This window comes from Pseudopipra pipra, chromosome 2 (genome assembly GCF_036250125.1).
Source record: "Pseudopipra pipra isolate bDixPip1 chromosome 2, bDixPip1.hap1, whole genome shotgun sequence".
NCBI classification, from domain to species: Eukaryota; Metazoa; Chordata; class Aves; order Passeriformes; family Pipridae; genus Pseudopipra; species Pseudopipra pipra.
Window position 1 is genome coordinate 110,536,634 of NC_087550.1, and position 20,331 is coordinate 110,556,964.

Here is a 20,331-nt window from a genome sequence, read left to right on the forward strand (position 1 = left end):
TTTCTCTTCAGCAAGGCAACATGAATTGTTTTCATTTTAACAGCCTCCAAATTCAGAGATGGCAACATGTTGATAAGGGCTGCCTGGATTCAGTTCAACACAGCAGATACTGAATGTCCAGTTGTAGTGTCAAAGTAGAAAATTTGAGGTTGAAAATGTTGAATTTCATGTGCGTTGTTTACCAGCCAGTAAAAAAGCACTGTAATACAGACTGGATCCTTCTAGAATTGGAGGTTTGATTGACATGAGTTTAGCTACATCCTTTACATATTCAGTTGCAGAAATACGGATTTCAACCACATATAGCTGAGGAGTGGTATTAAAAAGACAGTTTTGTACAAAAGCAGTGTTCGTATCTCTATGGCTTTATGCTGTTGGAAGAACATTTGCCTACGCAGCAGCATCCTTTTGCTGAAAAAGCAGCCCAAGCACTAATACGGATGTTATGATAACAGCTTTTAGCAAAAAAGATAAATATATTTATGCAGAGACATCTCTACTTTCCCATCCGTCTTCTGACTCCTTTAAATTTCATATGCCGGAATTTAACTCTTAAACTTGGTCAGTTCAGTCATCTTCCTCGTCATCCCCGTGGAGAATTTTGAGGTCACCCTTAGGAGTTTGTCGGTGCCGCTCATTACTCTGCTGGAAGCAGAGGTGTTGGAGGCAGTGTCTTGTCCTCTGCAGAGCAGAGAGGCTTGAAGGTGAGATCTGCAGAACAAAACACAAAACACAGGAAGCGGAGTGAGGGCCTGTTTGTGGAAAAGTTGCTGAGCAGTGCTTTGGACCTGTGGAGTGTATCTGGTGACTGAATCTCTGGAAGCATCTGGAGACATCAGGTTTGAAGCAGAGAAGCAGGAGGTCTCTTCAGCAGTGAGGTACAGAGCTGGAGTGGAAGCTACCGTTCCTCACAGCATTGCTTACTTGGAGTTACTTTGGTGACACAGTACAGGAAGTTCCTTAAATCCTTAAATCCATTGCCTTAGGGTTTCAGATTTTTTTTATGTTGTATTTTATGCATACGTCAAAGAACTTTATTGCAGTACTGTGTTTCTATAGATATTTGGCATTGATGGTTTCCCTCATGATTTTTTGTCATGGTTCTTATAAAGGACTAAAATCCACTGTTAACTGTTAGGTCACACTGGATGACATAGCAGAAAGCAATAGTGTGTGTGTCAAACATGCATATGTGGTGGAGTGTGTGAATGCAGAGAGACAGGCAGGCACGGGGAAAAAAGACATTTGACAGGGATGGAACAGAGAGAAAAAAGAAAGAGCTAATTTAAAAAAAAAAGAAATCTAAAAGAAGCAAAAGAATTAGTTGCTGGCAAAAATGTAAAAAAATTGGAAAGTTGCAGAGAGGTAGCAGAATTCAAAGATGAGAGGAGAAAGGCAAGAAATAATGTAGACCCTGGAGCAGAGGAGATTTAAAAGTAAAGCCAGGCTCTTTGACAGACAGATGTAGATCTGATGGCTAATGTACTCAATTTAGAATAATGTAAAAGTTCAAAAAGAAGAGAGAAGAGGACGGGCAGAGGAGTAAACTACATTTAGTTAGGGAAAGTTACTATTTTTGTCTGCTTGATTTTGTTTGTCACGCTTTTGTCACCATATTCTCTTTGCAAAGGCTCCTACACTTACAAAAATAGCTGCCAACACATTCAGTGCTTAAAAATTTGGAGCACAACGTTATGTCTTAAATTCCATATTTTCTTTCTGTACTGAATAACAGAGATAACTACTGAATAACAGAGATAACTACTGATGTCTGGAAGCTAATATGGGCATTTTCATGAATGTTTCCGTGTTTCTGATGCTGACATTTCCCTATTACGTGCATATAATATTATAAATCAGTATGTAACCTAAACAGTAATACTGTTAGTAAACCTTACTTAGGTATCAGGCTAAATAAGCAGGAATATGAAAAACTGAGTTGCTCCTGGGAGTTAGAAAAAACACAAGGCAAACAACAATTACTAGTTAAAAGTGTAACATCCTCAGCATTTTACAGCACTGAAATGGAGGGATAAAAGTAAGCCTTAAGTTCCTCTGTACTCATTTAAGACACAGAGCATTAGATTTGTACATAAATATGTAGGACAGCAGCGCACCAAAACTAGCAGGGCCCAAATATAGAATCTGTCCTCTTCTTTTGTCTCACCTCCATTAAATCAATAGGCTCTACTTCTCTGTTAATTCAGCTGAACAGGCCTAAAATCAACCTGGCAGCCCACAGACAGACTGTGTAAAGACTGCAGAGCAGGTTACTCAGCCAGTAAACCCCTGTCTTCTGCCTCACCTCCGAGCAATCGTGGAGCTCTGTGGAGAGGATCAGAATGGGTAAGTCCCATGGTCCTGCTGTCATCCAACTTCTCTATTCCACCCCTTTTTAAAAAAAATCAGAATTCAGTATATGCAATCAGGTCACCATTTTTGATAAGACAATCTGTCAAAATGTCTCTTTGTCTGTGTCTGTCATGCAGTGAGTTCTTTGACCATTGACAAGCACGAGATAAAGCACCGAGCGATGTTGCATAACCTTCTGTCCACTCCATTACAAGAAGCTCAATGACAATACCATGTCAAAACCAAGTATTTCTTATCTATGTTGTAGGATTATTTTCAAGGGATCGTTAGTGAGCTGGAGCACCAAGGCAAAATAATTGAAATACTATTTCATTTTAGGCAAACATGATCAAAAAGCATCTTAATAGCAGTCCAAGCTGTGTCTGAGTCATTTGGTGTTTCTCAGCTCAGTATATTTTGATGTCTGAGAGCAGAACCATAAATCTATTTTTGCAGTAGATCGACATTCCTGAATTCTTCATTTTAATGGCTTAGTACATCTTGTTGAAGAACAGTGAATCATGAGTGAGTTGGAATGGGTGTCTGATGGCACTGAATGATCTGGGAGAAAAAACATGTGGCAGATAAATACACCTTCTATTTGTCCAAGGCATTTAGTTATTTTGTGTGTCTAATCTTTTCCTTCACAGGATACTTCCATTCCCTTATTGGTACAATGTTAACATAAATTGAGGACTATAAATTTGGCGTGTGCTGGTCATATTTAGATATCAGTGTCAAGGAAATGAAAGCTGCTCTTAAAAATGTGTGGGCCTGGAGCTAGAAACAGCACAGGACAAAGCAGCTCTGTGCTGGTTGGTCAGTGCAGAATTGGAAGGTGGTGGTATTGCATATTCCATACTGGCGGTGTTCTGCAGTTTGTCTGCTCAGGCCTGACAACCAAATAATATCCCAACCAGAATCAAAGAGCTGATAGGACCCTTGAGAGGTAAGTCAGGCTGCCATCTAACCCACAGGAAGATGTGGCTGTGCCTGTGTCATTCCTGGCAGACCCTCTCTAACCTGCTCTTCACACCCTGGCGTCAGTGATGGGGATCTGCAGGCTGCCTTGGCTGTCTGATACCAGTTTTTTTAGCTTCCCTGTTAAAAGTCTTGCCTAATGACTAATCTGAATCTTGCTGTAAGTTAAGCCTGATATTCCTTGTCCTTCCCATTGAGAAACAGCGAGAAATTCTGTTCCTCTTTACAGAAGAGGGAGGCTGTTATAATTTTTATCCTTAATCTTCTCTTCTCAAAACAATCCTAAGCCTTACAGTCTTCCCATGTGTGTCATCTTATCTACATATCTGGTCCTTCCCATTCATTGCACTCTGCCAGTCTCCCTCCAGCCTTTCCTGAAGAGTGCCAGAAGTTGGACACCTGGTTCTGGCAAAAGCCTTTCCAATTTAGCAAAGAGATAACTGTGTTTCTTTCCAGGTCTTGTTTCCATATATACAGCTCAGTAAGGTGTTCGCATCTCACACCAGCATGACACTGACTCACATCCAGCTATTATCCAGCAGTCTTTTAATGGGCTGCTGCTACATGGACAGGTGTTCATTAGGAAAAGTCTCTGAACAAGTGAGGAAGGTAGGGGTCATGTGGAGACAGGGAACCACAGAAGCTGTGCTGTGATATGCAAGATGAGAAGCTTCTTCAAAGCTTCAAAGCTGAAGGGGCTTTGTGTCATTAATGCCAACTAGAGAACCTCCTTTCCTTTGTTCCCTGAATAAAACTGGGAATATGTTATTCTACCTTGTAACACAAGGTGTGCCATTATATATCCAGGGGACATCTGTGAAGTGATAGAGTTCTTTTGTGGAAGTATAGTTGCAACAATATATTTTAGAGGGCTGTATTAAATCAACTGTGTTGTCGACATTAGAAATCAAGGAGTAACTGAAATCTGAAGAAATGTCTGAAAGTTAAACTTAGTCTGTTCTTCTGATTTACTTTTGTTGCTAATGTAAAAATAAAGCTCAGTGTTGTCTCTTCCTGTCATCTGTGAAATGGCTAATGCTACACTTGTTTTAGTTTTCTAAGGCTAAGCCAGTGATTAAGTAGTCAAAATTCCAGTTATAATAGCAGTGGACCGCAAGATACACATTCCACGTGTAGCTGTTTAAATTTGATCAGACCCAAGTTGGTCAAATATGAATTTGGGCAAAATTCTTAGCAGTAGAACAGCAAAATAAACTTATTCAGGCTCTTTAAATAAATATTGATTTGCTTGTTCTTAGTCTTGCAGAGCTGAATCAATCACGAGCTTTCTTATGCCAGGCTGCTGTTTTCATCCATACATGCTTTTTGTTATGCCAGCAAAAATACCTGGAAATAATGCTCAGATAACTGCTACACATCCAGAAGACAAAATGTAGACAGAGCTGTAGCATGAATGCACTTGCCCTATTTTGATTTTTTTCTCTAATCACTGTGGGACTGCTTATTTTGATAAAACAAATATTGTGAGGTAAATTTAAAAAAAAAAAAAAACCACAGATAAGCTGAGTCAAAGTTAGAGTTGAATCCACATGATCTATCTGACCAGTGTATCAGCATACTCACTTAGATTTGGATTTGGCTCAGTTGTAGAGTCAAAGCATGGCCAAGGCTGGAAGGCACCTCTGGAGGTGTTCTGGTCCAGCCTCTGCTCAGAGCAGGGTCTGCAAGAGCAGGTTACCCAGAGTTGTGTTCATTTGTATTTTAATATTTCCACTCTATACCTTCTCTAGGCAACTGTGTTGGGCCACCTTCACAGTAAGAAAGCTTTCTTTTTATATTTAAGTAGAATTTTCTGTCACTGGGCACTGCTAAGAAAAGCCTGGCCCTTCTCTGCTCACTCCTATCAGGTGTTTATACACATCGAAATCTCCCCAGAGCCTTCTCTTCTCCAGGCTGAGCAACCCCTAAGTTAGTACACAGAAAGCACACAGTCATTCCTGCTCCATTTGCCTTTCCCCAAAAGCAGGCTCACAATGCCATCCCATCTCCTCTGACTCCCCCTAATACCTTGGATGGGCAAAGGATTGCAGTTTTTTTCCCTTGCAGTTGGAAGCAGGGAAGAGCCTGAAGTCCAGAAGGGTCAAAAGGACCCGTTCAGCACCACGCTCTGCCACAGAGCCTCAAACTCAAACTGCATCCTCCTTGTCAGTCTTTGCTGTATGAAGGGCAGGGCAGAGTCTTCTCTTATAGCTAAATATTGAGGTTGACAAAACTGTTCCTGGCTCTGTCAGGTAATTGGGAAGGTTGTGGATCTGAAGAGCTTTAGTGTGAAGATTTTTTTTTTCCCACAAAAATGAAGCTGTTTTAATGCTGCACGCTGCAGCTCAAAGGCTTCTTAATGCCTTGCAGCCCTGCAGCACTGAACATCTGTTAGTGAAAATGTCTGTAAGAGATAGACCATGCCCCACTATCAAAGGGAGATAAGAAATACCCTAAAAGTGCCTGTGGGAACTTTATCCCCTCACTGCCTATATTAATCAAACACCTCAGGTTGCTGTTTATCAGTGGAGGAAGAGAGTTCCCTGTCCCACAGGCTGTGTGAGGAGCCAAGGATGCATCAGGGCAAGGAGGCAAAACCTTCTTCTGAAAGCTAAGTTACAGGCCAGGGGTGATAAAACATTCTTCCTGGTGTCTGCAGATGGCCAGGACACCCCTCAAGTGCCAGGGTTATGAGGGAGGTTCTTTTAAATTGTTATTTTTGTAGGATTTCTTTCAGATTTTGCAAGAAAGACATCAGAGGATTTCTGTGTCCTTCTGAACCCTTGAGGTGAAGCTGCTTTACTCCAATGGCATTGGAATATTAAGCACATAGAACAGGTAGGAAAGGCATCTGGCAAAGAGTTTTAAATACAAGTAGTTTGACTTAGCAAGCTTGACTTGGAAAACACATTATATGATCCATAGGTCCAGGAATATCTGGCTGGGGCTCTTCTATCTCAGTTTACACAGTTCCTCCCACGGGGCTGGAGAGAACAGTCATGTAAAATGACAAATCCAGCAAAGGGGAAGCATGGCTTTGAGTGCTCCCAGGGCACCAACAACACAGTGTAACATGAGGTAATAGTAATTCTTGTTAGTTAATGATGTGCAAACTAATGGCCAAGTGCTGTGAATATTTATTACTAGTGGCAGTGGTATGATTTGTCTCATGATTCCTACTACTCTTCTTCTTTGCTGTGTGAGGTTTGAACTCTCAGAGTAATCTGAACTGTGCCTTCTGACACAGCAGTCTCTTTTTCCTAAAGTCTGCTTGGTTTACACACAGTCATAACTGAGAATAAGTAGCACAAAGGGAAGATTGATAAAATTTTCCTGATTTTATTATAGTATCAAATGGCAATCTTTTAACCAGGAGAAAAGTACAGACAGCGATCCCATTACTTACCAAATAAGCCACATTTTAGGGATCACAGTATTCCACACTTCCTCAAATTAATCCCATGACTCTCACTCTGCCCTTGAAATGTGGCAGTACTGAATTATAAGAGACTGTCTGTATTTGAAATATGACTCAAATTGAATTTGGAGTTGTGGGCATATTTCCAAGCAGTGCTAATGGCCCTGTATGCCACTGGAAACTCTTTTGTTACTGTCTTTTGCATCAGAACTGTCTTGTCGATGTGCCTTGGAGTATCTGGGAGCCACATACAGAACATCAGGATTTTTACTACATCAGGCTGCTACCACAGTCTAAGGATAGGGTAAAATTTAGATGACTCAGAGGACTTGATCACCTTCATCTGGTTTCCCTGCATTATGTTGTCAGCATTATTCCTGTAGCTTAAGTTGATATTTCTATTCAGTAGCTTATTGGCATGGCACAAATTGCAGATCATCACACAAAGTAGAAGTGGCATGATGCCAGCCTGGAGTTCTCTAGCATTCCCTTTGCTTGGAGGCACTGCTGGTGCTACCTAAAAGTGACTAATTTATGCCTTTGTTAGCCTGTGAATGGTGCTAACATTGTGGTGTTTACCTAATTTAACTAATTTCACAGGTAGCCACATTGTTCCTCGGCCATAAATATTTAGATATACCTCTGTGTGTCACATGTCTCAAATATCTGCATAGTAGAACTGCATATAAAGCAGCATGACTTAGAAAAAAGAAGTCTTTCGAGACAAGCAGTGTTACTTGTTGTAAATAAGAGAATTATAAAATTAGTGGCTGATGAAGGAGCAGTAGCCAATACCTTGTTTACATTTGAATAGGTCTTTTGATGCAGTGTCAAAGATAATCTTCTTTGAAAACTTAATTCATGCTGGCTTGGGTGGGGACCTTGTGGATTTGGAATTGGCTGAAAGACCAAAAAGCAAAGCTAATCATAACTACTAATAAGGGACTGATGTAGCAACCAGCCTTATTTATTATCTTCATTAATGATCCAGAAGAGGCAGCTCTCTGGATAAGAATTACTTTGGCTTTTAAACTGAGACAAGTGCCAAATACCATGCACAGGCAGAGGGAAAGTATGAAAACAGCTCAGGAGATTAAAAAATGAGGTAAAACAAAGTTTATTTTTAGCAGTGCAAGCACATGTATCTGGGGAGAAATATCTGTAATACTTATCTTGCATGTTAGGAAGAAACTGAGACTCAAGTAAGCTGGAAATGACAGGGCCTGAGTTCCTCATGTACCCAGTTCTTGTGAGTGTTAGATTAGTCTGCACCTGTGCTGCATCACTGCCTGTACACCGGGTGTAGCATGAGAGCACATCAGTGTCCTGCACTTACTTTAATGTAAATTACCATTACATTCCTTTGCATTTATTCCCCATGGGAATGAGCAGCTAATATAAATGAGAAGGCATAACCAGTACCCGTAGAAATTAACACAGCATGGCATTTAGAAGGTCAGTGAAATTTTGGACTGCCTACACAGCTGTACCATCCAACAGAGTCCAAGGCACCTAGTTTGTGCCCTGGAAGTCTGCTGGGCATCTTTTGATAGGTGTGCAAAACCTGAGAGTTGTGTGTTGTGGGTCATGTAAGCCATGCCAAAATCCAGAAGCCAACAGCTACACCACACCACTCACCATCCATGGAGCTCTGGTACAGATTTATAGTGCTCTTTTCTCCATGGTGTTTATGCAACTCCTCCCAATCTTCCCACATGAGTGGCCTTCATCTCACCTGCCAAAACTCACCTCCAAAGGAGGCTGTAGAACTGCAGCTGGGGAGTACATCCCACCAAGCTCATCTCTCCCAGTTTGCTGAAGGTGCTTTTCTCACAGACCCCCAAGCAGGGTCTGACCTGCTGTGGAGTAAAAGCAAACCAAGCATCCTGTCTTTTCCCAGTGGCAAGGACAGAATGTGTTCACCTCCTGTCACCCTACAGTTTTCAAGACCAAATGGGCTCTAAGCAAATTGCAGTACAAGTAGGGGTCATAGTCTCTTCCTTTTTATGTGCAATAACCTTGAGATTTCATCACTAACCTGGAAACTCAAATTCACATCCCTTCTTTTTCTGACACACTGCAAGAATTTAAGCTGATGCCTCTAAGCTGAGTGTGCTGATGGCTAGAGCAAGTCTCTCTTATTGCACCTCTGATTGAAATTACTTATATAAAATACTCCCTCTGATTGAAATTACTGATGTAAAATACTCAAATATTCTTCAGAGCAGGGCCTGGAGGGAAGTGCCCCAAACTCTAGGGTCCCAAGTCACTCTTGTTTCTTTGTCGCCCATGGTGTCAGCATTGGAAGGATACTGTTCCTACATGGTAGAGACACACTAACTGCAGAACAGGTTTAAATAACAGTTTTCAAACTGTTTTAGGTACAGTACAGCATGGACATTGTCCAAACAGTTGGATGCTTCCCCTTGTTTGCAGTGAGGAGTATTGTAGTATACAAACAAATCTTTCTTCTTTAAGGTTTGTTTCCAATGCTCCATCTGGTTTAATATCTTGTACCAGTACTAGATGACTCAGAGTAGCTGCACAAATGTCTGTGGAAGCTAATTTTGAAATGTGTTTTCTGTAACATGCCTAACCTGTGTTTTTTAAGGACTGACTTTATGCTCTGAAGCACAAGAGTTTATTTTTCATCCAGAATTGGTGGGCTGAGTTCTGGGAGTTGATTGTAAGATTTAGCCTTGCAACATCTGTCAAGAATAAATGTTCTTACATTGAAGTATTTGATGAGTTGAAAGGTGATAAATTATTTATTTAAGCAACACAGACTCTGAAGAATTCTTATTTAATTCAGTTGGAGTAGTGGAACACTTACGGTTGTTAAGCCAAAATCATCCTAAAAATTCTCATCTTAAGGTTCAGTTGGTTTGTTAAAATTCCACAATGAGAGTGGACTCAGCTAAATTTTGCAGAAATAATTTCTCTGGCTTACTTGAGTCTTGGCTGTGCAGAAAGATATTTTGTCTTTAAACTTGCAGCTTTTTACAAGCTATCATTTTGTTCTTGACATTGGAAGATGAAATAACTTTGTATTCTTTAACTCATTAATTACCTCCTGTCCAGAAAATAAATGTTGCCATCCTTTTAGCTTCACTTAGGAGAATCTCTTAATTTTCTCTAAAATACCTGTTTCTACTTGATTTTTTTTTTTTTTGGTAGTTTTGTTTTGTTTTATTTTAATAATGAGAGAACAGACTTGGAGAATTATCAGAAGAAAGAACAAAACAATACTGCTAAAGTAGCCTTTAAATAATAATTTCAGCATTACTCTCATGCATCCTAACACTTTCTGTTTGCTTTCTGCAGCGCTGTGATACACTGAGCAGAGATTTTCACTGAGCTGTTCACAGCACTATGCAAATTGTCACATATAGTTTAAGTTCTTCTCTTCCATGAATGTAGGATTTTGAGAAGGTCAAGGACTCCTCTAAGGTACTGAACTGTTAAAAATGTACATGTATTATACAGCCACAATCAGGGCACTCTGTTCATCCCGAGGTAGCACGTTAAGATGAAAGCCCAAATTTTTACTGGTTTTAAATGGAGAAAAAAACCCACAGCTGAAAGCCTTGTGATTGGGAGCCTCTAATGCTGGTAACAGCCCTGTTCTCCTTACAAACCTTAATTAGAAACAAATGAAGAAAAGAATACTATTTTACTTTTCTGTAGCTTATCTCTGCAAGTTTTAACAACAAGAAGCTATCAAGTCTTTCCTGGATAGCTTTCCAAAAGCTACTTTTTGTAGCCCCTCCTCCCCCATCAATTTTTTTGGTTCTGACTCTTCTGCAGTGAGGCTTTGAGGAGTCATGTCTGTTTTCTTATTTACTTTGGTAAGCCTGTGAATGACGCACGTTCACTTGTGCCGAGGGAGGAGGTCTGAACACTCAAAAAACAAGCCTAAAGGCGTTTGAAGTAGACTGGGAATTGTTGCATGAGGAACATAAAAGGACTGGATGATGATGACAGATAAGGAATGTAGTATATCTTTAACGTAAAGAGGAAAAAAATATAAGGCTGCTCAATAATGTATAGAATGAAGTCTCTGTCTTCTGGATTTCAAATGGTCCTGGCATATTTTGTGAGTTGCTGCCTGTCAGCAATGGCTAAATAAAACACCAAGGATGCCAAAAAAAAGGAGGAAGAAATAAATTTATGATACCCAGCAACACACTTCATATGTAAAATTAAATGGATGTACAATTGTTTACATTGTAATATTTGATTAGCTGAAAAGTGATAAAATGTTTTTGACAGGTGTGCTCCAGGCCAAATCCTGTAGTCCTGACAGAAAAAATTCCCCCTAGAAAACAGTTCACAGCTGCATCTGTGAACCATGACCTACTATAACTGCTTGAAAAGCAAATGAATTCCTGTTAAACTGAATATTGAGCAAGATCAGACACAATTTGATCCACTACAGTTTGCTGGTGGGTATATAAACTGCAACCTTTAATTTTACTGCTATTTTAGGTCTTCAAATTTCTTCATTTTATTTTAATTCTTCAAACAGTGTATTTGCAGGAGCAAAGAAGATTCACAGCAAGAGTGTAAAGCTCTGCCTCAACACAAACTATAGACCAATATTTGGAATTCTCTCCTCAGGAGAGTGGTGCCTCATACCTCAACTGAAATTTTTAATCCCTTTCATTTAGATATAGAAGACAATGTATTGCCTGGCTCATCACAGGAGACAGTCTTCATGAGAATATTTGTTGACATGAAGCACAATTCTTTCAGAGTGCCAGGGAGAATTGCTTATAAATGCAGCTTTATTCAATAGAGGCATAGAGTGTGCACATCCTTGGAAAAAAGTGATTAAAACCCCCAAATACTTCCATTGTGTGTAAGTCATGCACTCCACATTGGTTTGGAGCAATGAACGACAATGCATGTGCTGGTCAGTTCCCTCCAAACTGACTAAACTGAGAGCAGGATCAGTCCTTGAACAGTTAGATATTTGCTCAGCTATATCTGTTAGGTTTCTCTACTCAGCTTCTGCAAGCAAGGTCAGCATTTTGCTCTGTCAGGTAAGCCATATTTCTGTGTTCTCAGCCTTTAAAGGCCTCATCAGACACAGTTGTTATCAGTTTCAACAGACTACGAGCCAGCCCCATGGTGTTTCTGGGAAGACATGGAATAACAAGAATTTACAAGAATAATTACATGGCATAGAAACCGTAACCAAGTGGTAAAACTTACAGCACTTCTTATATAACACTTGCCAGGAGTAACAACTGTCTCTTCCCTCCCTTCCCCATTCAGGTCAATGACCCATTCAGGTCAATGAGGATTTTGATATTAAAAGCCATATTAATCATCTAATAGGTGAAATGACTTTGACAAATTGAAAAGAAAAAAAAAAGCTGCATGAGACTAAAAAGGCTCTTTTCCATCACTCTGAGTGATTAAGATGATGGTGTTACTTAAGATGAATTGAACGATGAGCATCCTTGGAGATATTCTCAAGGAACCAGCAATCAATCTTTTTCTGTCCCCATCCTGTACTTCTTATTTATTGTATTACATAGTTGCTTTCAGTGTAATCTCTTAGTTTTATTTTTCTTTTCTTGGCAATCTCAGATGAACAACATAAACACTGTTGCTGAAACAAGCGAAGCTTTAATGTTATATACAACTGCAGCATGAGAATGGCACTTACAATAAAATAAAAAATAGAGGAAAGGTGATGTGATCATACAGGTTCTGTGCAGTAATTTGGTCAGGGAGATACCTCAGTGAAGGGGGCAGTAGAAAAACTTTTAATCGTCCAAATATGCTGTATATAAACCACTAAGTTGTTTTCTCCAGCCCAGTACCACACTGAATTTGGGTGTAGACCATTCTCTTCAGACATAGCCTGCTAACAGAGCCTATAGGGCACAGGAGCTCTTTCACCTCTGTCTCTTCCTCTCTCTTTACCCCCTTTCCCTCTCTCCCAAGGTCAGTTAGGCCACTCTGTCTCTGTTTTGTGCCACCTTTTGCCATGTAACATCCAGCTGGCTGTTCCCAACTAGGAGAAGAAATACCAGCCAGCCACCAAGGACATAATCACCACCAGGAGACATCACTACAGCAGTAAAGTTTTGTTAATTGTGAAGTGATACACAGTGTTCTTGTCCCTTTGTCTTTCTTAACCAAACATCAGTTTAAAGGAACTTCATGGGTATTATCATTCTCATAGAAAACAAGATAAAGTTTCTCAGAGCTTAAATTTTGGAGATGTGTCAGAGATGTCCTTGTTTCCTCTTACCACTTGCAACAAGTACCTGATTTCACTCCTCTATGGAGTGGCACCTTCAAAGTTAACTGTGTCTTCACAAACTTGGCAGCTGTACAAGTCATAATCTTAAGAAGTTCTAGCATGAACATTTCTCGTTGCACATTTGTACTCCTCAGAAGTAAATGCATTACATTTTATTCAATCAGTGCCCTGTCTGATGCTGAGTGCTCTCTTTTACAGATGAAGCAAAAGAATGAAGGAATGGAAATGTCCAGTTCTTTCTGGAAACCTCCGGGACATCTTAAAATATGGCATACCAGCTTATTTTGGTTTCTAGATACAGTTGCCATTTTCGTTTGTAGAACTCTAAGCCTAGGTCAGCTTCCCTTTGAACAATGTTAGCCTTTACCTACTGACCTGAGATCAAGTTCTGCCCATCTCATGCCGACCTGTGTACAGACACTAATAAATTCATTTTCCCAAGAAGCAGCCTGCCTAAGTTTCTAGCAGCAAACGGTGGTGTCCAATTAAACTAGATTTGCATCATGTTTTATTTTAGACTACAGGCACTGCCATGGTTCCTGCAGTGTTTGGGGACAGTCATTCATGGTTACAATGTTTTTATCTTTTGCAAAGGCTGTATAATGAATCCCATTTCCTGTTGTTCTGGAGCTGGGAGAATGGATAATACTTCTTGTGCTTCTGCATATGTTGCATACATCAACCAGTTCAAGAACCAGGACAGCTTTGCTACAAGAAATGTCTGTGGAACAGATGAAGGTGTGGATTCACTTCCAATAAACCAGCAGACCTGCTGTTATAGGGAAGTAAGATGATCCAATATACACAGGCAGAGCAGATGTTCCTTGCTTAGTAGTGTAAAAAATGGGATGGGATCCTGGGGCAGCACAGCTACAGCACACTGGGCTGCCTATTACCCAAACAAGAGTGCAAGATGCCCAGCTTGGAAGATGTTTATCATCATAATGCAGAGTTGTCAGGGACAGGTTTCTAGAGTGCAGAAGGATAGATCTCCCCTCAGGAACTGACAGCTCCTCACTGCAGTTTTGGCATCAGTTATTGCAGGACTCGTGTACTGATGTACATTCTGACTGGGACTAAGCAGAGTCAGAGGTTTTCCCACTGATGGCTTCTGCATGAGTAATCTTCCTCCTACCTGTGAGGGGAGAATAGATGGAAGGAAAGCAGTACCCCTGCGGCACTAATCTCCCACTTGTTTGCAGCTCTCATAAGCTGCTCCAGAGTCTGATGGAGGAGTGGTTGACACATGGGAGCTCCAAGCAAGGATTTGGATCACAGAAGGGTGATCACTGAACACCCAGTTCCCAGGGTCTTTGTCCCCACAATTGCTCAGCCATGCACTGGGAGGATGGTGAAGAATAATAATAATAAAGAAAAAAAATTTTATGTGCCTGTTGAAAAACGTTAGGGTAGAATTCTGTGATGTAAGAAGAAGCCTCTCCAAGCAGTGCCGGGCTTGTTTCTCAATTAATTTGCAAATCTTTTTGCTGTTTTTAAACATGCTTTTCAATTCATGCTCTTGAATTTGGGTGCAATTCTAGGGAGAGATGCTTGAAATTAAATTGTTGGCTCTCTGTGGTAACTCTAACCCTCTACTAGGCGGTAGAGAACACGCAGCTGGGGTGCAGACAGCTGCCATTTGAAAGCCTCAACACAGGAGTGCATCCCAGGGTACCTCACTTCTTCTTCAGTGATAGGACTTGTCCTCCTGAGAAATTCCCTGCTGTCTTTGCTGTTGACCAGACACCTTTGGCTGAACAGGACCTAAGCTCTTAATATGCAGCCTGATACCTCCTCAGTCATGGTGGTTATCAGAACTGCTCTGAAATCCTTCCTGCTTCAATTCTCCAGCAGCAGAGAGCAGGGTGGTTGTGATTCCCTACTTTATGATAGTGATGGGGATTTCTTGTTTCCTTCCCAAGACCTTGGAGAACCACTGCATTAGAACTGCATATCCAGCCAGACCCTGGTGCATTAGAGTGAAAGATTTTGGGGCCTGAACATAATATTGTTGCTGTCACAAAAGGCCAATTGCTGGTTTTGCTTTGAAACTCTCCAGTTGAAGCTGACACACGCAGGGATTAGAGATGCCCAGTGCATTGGACCAACTGGGTAGCAGCACCAGCTGTTCTCAAACAGCCTCCTGTCTACAGTAACAGTTCTGCTCCATCCTTTTCCACAACACTTCACATTCCCCTTCTGAAGGAGAAGTTTAACAGCAGAATTTTATGGGTTTAATGAGACCTGTGGAAATTTTTTACACTGTTAGATTAACAGAAGTTCTGCATTGTCTTCTTTACCAGTAATCTGATTCATCAGGAATAAAAGCAACCTTGAGTTTCTGATTGGACTCATGATTAGTGACCCACAAAACAAGACAGCAATAACTGACATTGCTGTTTTCATGCCACTGAGGCAAAGGACAAGCCTCAACCCTCCCCAAATTTAGATGTTAAAAACAAACAATACCAATGAGATCCAGAGGGAAGTCTGATTTACTCAAGATTGCAGTCAAGTAGCATTCTCCAGTGAGCTGGCAGAATAATACTAGTAGTTGTTCTGAGTCTACACACAGTCATGTAGTTTTGTTAATGTGAGAAAAAAAACTGGCCATGACATTGCATGGAAAGATCCCTGAACAATCCCAGCCCCTCTCTTTGGCAGAAAAAGATGAAGCTTAAGGAGTGAACTTCACACAGTGCAGTAAGTTATCACTAAATTACCAAGTTGGCTCCATCATCCTTCTGCTTGAGTCAGCTGTCCTGCTGAACACAAACACGCATATCTTTTTTTTTTTCCAGAATTTTTGATTCTTATAACTAATTCACAAGCTCCCTCTGCTGGGCTACCAGCATAGGAGACTGATGGCAAAACTCCTGTTATTTGCAGACTGACCCATTTTCTTCAGGTTATTTTGATGTGTTAGGTGCATATTAAAGTGTTTTTACATGCATAGAGGAAGGTTTTTTCCACAATAATATAAGTGTAGCTGTTACCTCCTAAAAGTATATGTGCATCTATCAAAATGATACTTGGCTTCAGTAATGCTTTCAGTTACATACAGGAAAGAGCTCTAAGAAAATAAATACAGCTCTTTTAAGAGAATTAAAAGCTTACAGTCATCAAGTATACTCAGTACCTTGTGCAGTTCTATGTAGCAGTGGTTTTCAAAAGGCAAAGCATGAGCCAAGGGGCTTGTACAGGGAATGATGAACTGCTGAAAATGTTACAGTAATCAGAAGCAAAGAAGAGTTAGCCCTTTTTTTTACTTCCTAATTCTCAAGGTCAAGATTTGTGTCTACGTATTTAGAGCTTGGCATTGTCATAACTGATACATTGCAAAATCTCTCCTAGTAGATTAAAAGGAGTTGTGAAATCATTCTCTTCCAACTAAAAAATCTCAGGTTGAGAAAGACTTGTAACAACAAGAAAGGATGGATGGTGTTCTGTGATTGCTGTAGACATAGCACTTCCTTGCTGGCTTTTAACAGGGATTTACTGAATGAAGTATCTGCCTCAAATAATTCACAAAACTGTGGAATGCCTTAATGGGAAAAGGCATATTGCCTGCAGTGGCAGAAGAGAAAAATGGAGAGACTTTAAAAACAATCACAGTGGCTTTTCTACTGTAGGTCGGGCTCCTGGGCACAGACAGTAGTACAAATACTAAGTATTACAGTGCTTCCTAAGTGCTCTGCTTAAAGTAAAAGGTATATGGGAATGTAGCTGTCACCTGTGTGAGCAAACCAGTTATTTGCAGCACACAGAATCAGTGGGCAATGATATAAAACAGAAAATAAAGGACTCCACCAACCTACTGATACAGAAATTGCAGGGGAAACGTGGAATGCCTGTATTCCAAACTTCAATCTACTGAGGAGAATAAAATGAACATTTCTGACATCAATTGAGACAAAATCATCAGTTTTGACTAAAGTGGACAGACCATCTATACTTAACCTGGAAAAGGAACATGTATAATTTATATGTGTTTGTTAAATAGCTGAAAGCTTAAGAAGGCAGGTGTGACAGGAGAAGGGGGAATGGCCTTAAACTAAAAGAAGACGGCTTTAGACTGGCTATTAGGAAGAAGGTCTTTACTGTGAGGTACTGAAACAGGTCGTGGTGGAGAAGTTCACATCCCTGGAAGTGTTCAAGATCAGGCTGGATGGGGCTTTGACCAGCCTGGTCTAGTGGAAGGTATCCCTGCCCATGGTGGGCAGTTGGAACTAGATGGTCTTTAAGGTGCCTTCCATCCCAAACTGCTCTGTAATTCTATGATAGGACAGGTTGTGTATCTTTAAAAGTAAAAAAATAGTTGGCTGAAGTTTTAAAGCACCAGCAATATATCTCTTAGTGTCAGTAGTCTTTTGGCTAAGTACTGACAGGATGAAGAATAATTTTACCTATGCTTATGCTAAATGACATTCAAGAAGTTTCTCAAAAGATGTACTTATCTCAAGCCTGACTTTTTTTCTAGGTAGCATATTCTCATATTGGCTTTATTGTTCATCAAAGCATCTGACAGCTCCAGAGGACGTGATATCAATATGCAATTTATATTCTCAAAGCCTTGAGGATGATCAGTCTATTTCTCTTCTGTTCCTAATTAAACATATTGCTTCAGTAATTCCCAGGGGCAAGGAGGCATTGTGACTACACTGAAATGAAAATGAACTCTGTAGAACCACAGCTACATCATCGGTGGTTATGATTAATGTATTCTGTGATTGTTGTTTGGTCGTAAGATTTAGCAGTTTTATTAAAGATACTGTAAGGGAGCATACAGAGACAAGTCACAATTTTCTTTTCTTGGTGAGGTGAAAGAAATCTGAGAAGGTTTTAAGACAGAATTGGTTGAAGTAAAATATAGCAAGTCAAGGGAGATCTTAAATGTGATTTCTGATTATTCAGACTTTGCCAGGCTAGTAATAATTATGGTTAACTGAGGGTTTCTGTTCCAGTCAACCATTTCATAGAATAAGGAGCAAATACAAATCCTTCTTATTTAAGTGTTTTGGGAAACAGGCAGCAGCCCTGCAATGATTGTGGATTGAGGCTCTTGTTAAGAGATAATTTTGTAATTAGCAAAAAAATAAGGTTGTTTTCCAGATACACACGTAATTTTCTTTGCCATTTTCTTTGGTAATGTAGAAGTGGATCAGGTGGGTTGATTTCTATCATTCATTATAATCATGATTCTAAATATCATTTTTCATCTGGCTTTGCATGTGGGCTGCTTTTGCATTCTGAAAAAGAGGTGATATTCATTAGCATATTTCATTATGCCAGATAAAAGGGTATACTGTGTATACACTTTCATACTGCTTAAGTGCTTGACTTTTTACATTTGCTTTATATTAAAAAACGGTGAACTGATCCTTCTTTATGCAGCATTGTGGAAGGCTGGATTTGGGTAGAAGTTTATATGCATTTAAAATACACAACCAGCATTTTAAAATAGACATTAATTTCATTTAAAAATTAAATGTGGGGAACATAAAAATAAGCTTAGCAAAACATGGTCTGTGTTGAAAGCTAGTTGTTAATATTAAGTAAAGGGATTACTACACAGGGAAAATGAACTAAGATTTTTCTAACCAGTGTGCCTTTGCCTTCCAGGATTACCATTAGTAGACTTTATCCTTCACATTTATTTCTAAGGGGTTACCTTACTAATGGTTTTACAAGGAAGGTATGGAGCCTGGAGGAATAGGTCCCAAACTGGCAGATATTAAAATTAAAGTTCTGGAGAGAATTCACTGTGTCTCCCTATTCCACTGCTCTCCTCATTTGCTTAGGATTTAAACCATTTCTTTAAATTCTGTGAAGCTAAAATGATTCATTTAAAAATGACTGAAAATGAGTGAAGTCTCCAGATGTTAATGGCTTATTTACTTCTACTGCAGGAACATTAAAGAACACTAATGAAGATCAGAAGTAGGTTGTTCTCCAGGGTATAAATATCATAGTCATTGGAGCAGCTGTAATAAAATCCCTTGTTATGAGGGAGCAAGGTGAGACAGGCAAATAAAATTTTTCAGCTATTACTTTTCAGACAAGTTTTAGGTGATATTAATTTTCTGTAGCATGTGCCAAACGAGAGAACATAGTTTATAACTTATGTTGCCTCCATACTTAATGCTATCAGTATTTTTTAAACTTTTTAACTGAAGAAGTAATTGTAAATCCTATGATAATACAAATTATAGCAAACTCAAATGAGTTCAGAAACATTTCAAAGACATCACCTCGATATTCCAGTTAGTTTTAGGACTACCATTTATCTTGTCAAGACTATTTGTGCAACCTTTTTCTTTTTTTTTTTCCTGTCTCACTTTGCCTTTTTTCTTTCTCAGTTTTCTTTTCATAATTTGAAATATATTTCTTTAAAGTACTGCTGCCATACAGGCTTTCCCCTAAAGCCAAAACACTACTTCAATTAAGGTGTTGGTCAGTAATGTGCAGGTGGGGCTGACACAGAGGGAATTGCCGAAGATTGCAGTGAATTGCATATAAATAGAGTTGTAGTTAAAACCTGTAAAACTGATCCTTCACTGAATGCTTTAGGTCAGTAACTTGGAAAAGTTCGTGTCTGGTGAAATATATGATTTATCAGTCTTACTTTTGACACCACTAAGAGTAAGGCATTAGTCATTTAGGACTGCAATAAAGGCAGCATTGACCCGTTCATGATGATAAAGTCCCATAAGCATAGCTAACCTCTCTTCATAGAAACCTGTCCTGCACTTCATTTTTCACAGCATCTTCTTGAGGTAAGAAAGCCTGATTTTTTTTACTAAGATGTTTCCAAACCCACACACATAATAGTGATTTTCAATAAAATCTGGTACCCTCCTCTTTGCTTCCTCTTTTTTTATCTTGTCTGTAGAAAAATCTGTCTAGCCTGGTGTGTCCTAATAAAGCCTGTAACACAACTTCTTTAGTCTTTCCCTTTGTCTTATCCTAGCTTCTCTTCCTCCAGTCTGGGGTCTGCTGTTCTGCAGCTTGCCTGCTGCTTGCTGTCAGGTCCTAGACGCTGGATCTTTAGGAAGGAAAAGCTCTTAGTGGGCCTTTTTTCACCTCATCTGTGCAGCTAAATGTTTGGCATTCCCTTCCTGAGATGGGATGAAACTCTGGTTTTGAGAATCATTATGTAAATTGACTATGTTATGTAAGGAACTTTTAATAATCATGTACATTACAGCATGCTCATAAGATTAAAGGCATTACTTTGTCTTGTGCACCAGCAAAAAAGCAGAGGCCTGAAAAATGTCTTAAAAAATTAAATTATTATAAT

General features: G+C 39.7%; 1 protein-coding gene across 1 annotated transcript in view; it reads left to right on the top strand.

The window, feature by feature from the left end:
• LANCL3 (LanC like family member 3) overlaps positions 1 to 20,331 on the top strand; it is a 36,871-nt gene that overhangs the window by 5,609 nt on the left and 10,931 nt on the right. The gene's annotated exons all lie outside the window — the stretch shown is intronic.